This window comes from Corvus brachyrhynchos, unplaced genomic scaffold (genome assembly GCF_000691975.1).
Source record: "Corvus brachyrhynchos isolate BGI_N302 unplaced genomic scaffold, ASM69197v1 scaffold116, whole genome shotgun sequence".
NCBI lineage: Eukaryota > Metazoa > Chordata > Aves > Passeriformes > Corvidae > Corvus > Corvus brachyrhynchos.
In genome coordinates, this window is record NW_008240221.1 from 5,537,243 (window position 1) to 5,542,314 (window position 5,072).

The window sequence follows — 5,072 nt, forward strand, 5'->3', positions numbered from 1 at the left end:
GGCGGGGCCGGGCCGGGCCTGGGCAGGGCAGCCCCTCAGAGACCGGGCTGTGTGCGTTCTGGCTCATGAGACCTCACCCTGCCCGCGTGGCGTAAAGCGCACAGGAAAAGAAGCCAGAAATATTTGAGAAGGTGGGCGAGCAGCGTTTCAGATAGAGCAGCAGTGCTCACGGCGTGAATCACAGAATCGTGGAATGGTTTGGGTTGGAAAGGACCTTAAAGATCATCTAGGTCAGATTGCTTAGAGCTCTATCCAACCTGTCCGTACCACGTCAGGGATGGGGCATCCACAACTTCCGTGGGAAACGTATTCTAGTGCCTCACCACCCTCATGGTAAAGAATTTTTCCCCCAGTATGTAATCTAAGCCTACACTCCTTGAATTTGAAACCATTTCCCCTTGTTGCTATGTGCTCTTGTAAACAGTCTTGCCCCATCTTTTCTATAAATTCTCTTCAGGTATTGAAAGGCCACACTAAGGTCACCCCAAAGCCTTCTCTTTTCCAGGCTGAACAACCCAGATTCTCTCAGACTTTGATCACAGGAGAGGTACTCCATCCCTCTCCTATGCGTATATCCTACATGTATGAGAAGGAGGATGGAGAACTAGGCAGTGAGGAGCTGTGCTGGGGAAGGTGCAGGCCACCCTCATGCACCCAGAGGAAAATGAGCCTCCACACTGTGCTGGAGGTGGGTACAGCCACCTTGCCACATTCAGCGGGCACTTTGAGGAGACAGGGTGCTGTTTATCAGACCCAGGCAAGAGAGGCTGTAGCAGGGAGGGTGTCACTGATGCCTGAGTTGTGGCTGCAGGGATGGAGGTGAGGAGTTGGATGGTAGGGATGCTCCATGGAATGGCATGTGAAGTTTTGGCCAAACTATGATTCCAGCAGACCTGAGATGTGGCTGCTGGGCAGATGTTATGGGGCAGAACAACAGAGACTGTGAAAATGTCATTTGCTGAGGTGGAGGGACCTCAGGGAGGAAAGGTTAACGTTTTACTGTGTTGACTTTCAGCTGATAGCTGGACGTCAGTGAGCTGATGTCAGAAAAGTGGCCCAATATTTTAACTTTAAAGGAAGAGGAGAGAGAGTCAGAGAAGTAAATATGTGAGTCACTTGCATGGCTTTGAACGAGATCACTCTCAGTGATATTCTGAGTCAGGGCCCTGGTGCTGAACAATTCCCAATTTTAGGGAAGGTCTGGTCTGAATATCGACCCAAACCCCATAACTGGATTCTGTTTTTACAGTCCACTGAGTCAAAATCCTCAAGCCTGACAGAAACACTCACACGCATGAACATTTTGAAGTCAAATTGGGCATTATGACTCACGCTTTGCAGTGAACCGCATTGAGTTTGTGCGTTTTCTGAAGGAATTGGTGAAATCTGTTTGGGAGAGGCACTGGTTATTTATGTCTTAGGACTACTTCATCTTCAAAACAGATTAGAATCTGCTTAACTGCAACACCACCAAAAAAAATCACATAGTCTCTTTGAGCAGTTTACTTTGCTAGGAGATAAAAGAAGTAAGTGTGACAACGAGTAGGGTTGCTACTAGGATTATATGTGGGTACTAGATGGGTCATGAAGCTACAGAGTCTAGCAAAACAACAGATCAAAGCTCTGAATTACCCAAGATGAACATGATTTCTTCACTTACAGCCTATTCATTGGCTAATTTTTATAAGTGGCAAAACAGAAACATTCTTTTTTAAGAATATTTTTTAAGGGATTTAAAATAGGTTTGGACAACAGACCAATACGAGGAGTGTGTCTCCAGTGATCAATAAGGAGCTTGTGCTAAGTTCTGTTACTGTCAACATTGATTTTGGGGGTGATTTCAATGCACTTGGAGTTGGGCACCAGGTGATGTGGTGATCTAAGGTCTTGGTTTCCTCTTGGCTATAGGCAAGGTGCTTATCTTTTCTTCAGTTTTTCTTATCTATCTACAAGCTTCATAAAAACTGATCCTTAGCTTATGTGATTAAGTGACATTGTTCAGGGTACTATCTAAACAAAGGTAGCAAAGAAATTCTTAAATAAGCATAACACCCATTTTTACATAGAAAAAAAAAGTGTGATTGTGACTTCAAAAGCAAATGTGTAGAAACAGTGCCTTCTTGAAATTCTTGCCCCATAGATCTATTCTTCCACCCCTCAGGAGATATCTGTTTACTGACTAAACAAGTTTTACTCTCTTACAGGGACGAACTGACAGCGGCAGTCAGCTGAATTCCTTTGTATGACATGAATCCTCAACAAAATCCTCAGCAGAAGATTTATTGCTGGTTATAAGTGACTAAGTGACAAAAAAAGTACTTAGAAAGTCAGATTCCTCTCTCAGTGTTTGCAAAAAAAACCTGTTTTAACATGCCCTAAAGGAAAAATAACACCACCTTCTGTGGTCTTTTTACAATTCTACCTTTTCTGCCTTCAGTAGTGTAAATCTCTCAGGGTATCACCTATTCCTACAATGACCATCTAAGGAAGAACTGTTCCTACTCGCTCTGTGTATGCCAGTTTTGAAGTCCCATGCAATGAATTGTCAAATGCTATTTACCATGTTTTGTAAGGCAAAGTCCAAGCCTTCCAGCATGCCTGCTGCAGCTTTAAGCCTGTGAGTCCACAGTTGGATCTTTCTTCTCTCTGTCTGCTCCCTGAAATGCTGTTGAACTCTTTAGATATCTACAGTCCAAATATGTTTTAGGTGTCCCAAGGCAGTAGGGAATTTGCTATTGACCGTTTTCAGAACTGGCTACATTTATAGGAACAGATTTGTAAGAACTTGGGAAATGAGCCTTATTGGTTAAAAGCCATCAGCTTCAGGTTGTTCCTTTAGGGTATTCCATAGGGCTCAAGCCTGTGCAGGGAGAAGAGGGATTTGGCTTTGGACCTCATGGATGCTTTCAGTACTATTGCAAAAGAAGCAAAAGGAGACAAACTACCCATGTGTATATCTGTCTTAGGAGAAGGGGCTGTGCTTTAGCACTTGATGCTGGCTAAGTAAGGCTTTTGAAAATCCTCTTTTTAGGCTCCCACTCTGCAGGTATTTGAAGAACATAAGAGCACTACTGACAGGGGAGTTGATTCTACTAATAGCTGGTGTCTCTAAAATTTAGGTTTAGCATCTCATGTGGATCTAGTCCATTTTTGTGTTTTGCATGTGGGAGAACAGATATATAGAAGAGTTAAATGAGTTGCCAGTGATACCATGGACTACCTCTGTCTAGTGACATGAATCAGCTCTATCCCAAATGAGAACCAAATTGTGACAACAGAGTAGGAAGGACCAAACACCCATCAATAGTCCAAGCAAATACAGTCTTTGAAAGCTGCCAAAATCAAACCATATCAGACTGCTACAGGCAAAGGTGCATAACTATTGTCACTTGCCTGGGATGCTGCACTGATGTCGATCAGTGTTGTTGTGATGGAAATAGGACAAGAAGTCATATTTTAGGTAATGAGGTCTTGAGACTTTGGAGGGTGTAGCTAAAGATCATCATTCTACCTCCAGAAAATAATGTAGATTTATGTCATTAGTACAGGGATTTCTTTACTTTTAGATTCATAAATATGAAATAGGGGTGGAAAGGAATGTGGGTTTTGTTTGTTTGTTTGTTTGTTTTAATTTTCGTTTCTCCCATGCTAGTGTTCCATCAGCCTGAAGGTTAATAAACTATTTTTTTTCTGGATTAAAAATAAACTTTTTCTTCATTTTAGGTTATTGAAAATGGACAGGAAGAAAGGTACACAACTTGTGTATCTATGTTATGCTTTTGAAGGACTTGCAAAGTCAGCCACACACTTAATTGTTGATATACTGATTCCAGTGTTGTCTTGGGACAAAAAAACCTCCCAGCATTGTTTAACATTCTTTCATTTAATTCATAGTATAGCATCTTTTGCATCGTAACTAGATGCTTTAAATACAAGCAGCTTTTCAAACCCCATGCATTTCCAAACCAGCCCTCAGTAAGATTGACACTACCACATCAATTACTAGCACAGGCCAGCTATAAAATTACAAAACCACTCAGCCATCTGTATAATTAAATGCAAACCAAAGTAATCAAGCAAATATTAAAGAAAATGTCTTCATCTGGTAAGCTTTGTAGGTAAAGGCCTATATCTACTGTTCTGCTTGGGAAGGGATATACTTTTGTCTCTGAGGCTGTGCCAGGTAGCTGCTTCCCACTTTTTCAAACAGCATATATAGCTGATAAATACAGAAATATTAGTTGGTACTGTCTGTTGGTGTGTTAAATTCAGTATCTTAAGCACAAATACCAGAGAATCAAGAAAAGGAGGTGTGAATCAAAAGTGGCTGCACAATGCCTGGGTGTGTCCTGATAACACAGGACTTGGTCTCTGCCTGGCTCTTAATTGCTTACATAATCCTCCCCAGCTAAATAGCATTGCTTTTGTTAATGAGGTAGTTTCATAGTTTCTTGGATGCATTGGGAAGACAGAAGTGAAGCTGTGAATCTAGGTTAATTGAAATGCTTACGTGATGGTGATGTGCCAGATTCTCTGCTGTAAGTCTCAGGAGGAAACTTGCAGTAAGTGTAGCTTGGACAAAGTGAGTAAGGACAAAGTGACCTCGAGTTTTCCTTTGCTGCTTTGTGCATTTAGGTGAAGCTTAGGGCTCTGTGGCTCATAGGTGTAAGTCACAGCAGTTTGAGAGGCTGCTGTGATTTATGAAATTCTTGCTGGTTTGCTATTAGTAGGCTGTTTATGCCTCACAGTACCTTGGAGCAGAGGAGGGCTTCTGCCACTCTTCTTTCTGCTGTGAGCATTATCTCTAACAATTCCTTTACATGAAACATTGTAAAGGTTGAAAAATCAGAAACATGCAGGAGTACAAGGCTGCTGGTCCCTTGGAAATGCTGGCCAGAGCGTCTCAAAGCTATCTCTGCCTCCTTTTAATTAGGCAAGGGGACTAGGGATTGATTCAGACCTGTCACTTGCATGCCTGTGACCATCTCTTCCAGTGAAAACATACCTGTAAGAACAAAAGCATTTCTGATAGTTTATTATGTATTTAAGATCAAACATTTAGCTACTCAAAA

General features: G+C 41.9%; 1 long non-coding RNA gene across 1 annotated transcript; it reads left to right on the forward strand.

Moving 5' to 3' along the window:
* The first annotated feature begins 6 nt into the window (after positions 1–6).
* LOC108449278 lies at positions 7–5,072 on the forward strand. The gene is made up of 2 exons (XR_001865427.1): positions 7–333; positions 2,205–5,072. It is a non-coding gene; the product is annotated as an uncharacterized LOC108449278 (long non-coding RNA).